Below are 929 nucleotides of genomic sequence, written 5' to 3'. Positions count from 1 at the left end.
GAGTCTTTTAGTCTGAGTTCACGAATGGAAGACCATGGCCTCTTTTTGACATGACGGCGGAATGGCAAAGGTCCGAAATGATTTGTTTTTAAAAGTTTGCCCCTTGCACTGCAGTGCCAGTGCATGTATGTTCCAATGGATCTGGTTGTCAACTATATTTCAAAATAAATCGTGTAATAAGTTTTATATAACTGACAAGGTTTTAAAGCTGCCAAAACAAAACAAAACAAAAAACACTTCTGATCTGTAGAAGGTGTGCAGTGCAGTATGGGACCATTTTCATGTTTATTCCTTACGCCCAGAGATGAACTCGTTAAAGGATCAATCCAGCCTTAAAAGTTCATATTGTCTTTGAACGTTTGTACCTGTGATACCAATATATTTAATCATGCCCATGTGTCGTCACCAGAAATCCAACCAGGGGACCCCTTGTGCAAAATATGACTTCTTGCTTCATACCTCGATAACATGTTTTACCTACCTTAACAATAAATGTTAAGGACCATGCTCACCAGACAGTAAGTTAAAAATGTGGTGAATCAGTTAAAATTTTGATTGTAGCCTAGCTGGTGTGGCTCAGTGGTTGAGCATTGACTCACGGACCAGGACGTCACCAGTAAGATTCTGGGCTGATCCAAGTGCGGGGCGCGGGGGGCGGGGAGGTAGGGTGCAGAAGGTGGCAGGTCTGATGTTTCTCTCTCTCTCTCTCTCTCTCTCATCAATAAAAACATTAATATAATTTGATCGTCAGTGCCCTATTTCCTAATTTGGCAGCTTTTTTTTGATATTTTCAGGCAGGATGGCCAAGTTATGGCGAGCTCATGTTGCCCAACTCAAATACTTATATCCTAAAGACCAGTTTATACCGTACTTAATGTGCATATATGGATTCGGAACGTGAAATTAAAAATAAAACTGTTTTTTCTCCC

This window comes from Myotis daubentonii, chromosome 15, assembly GCF_963259705.1.
Source record: "Myotis daubentonii chromosome 15, mMyoDau2.1, whole genome shotgun sequence".
Classification (NCBI taxonomy): domain Eukaryota; kingdom Metazoa; phylum Chordata; class Mammalia; order Chiroptera; family Vespertilionidae; genus Myotis; species Myotis daubentonii.
This window is presented reverse-complemented; position numbering follows the sequence as displayed.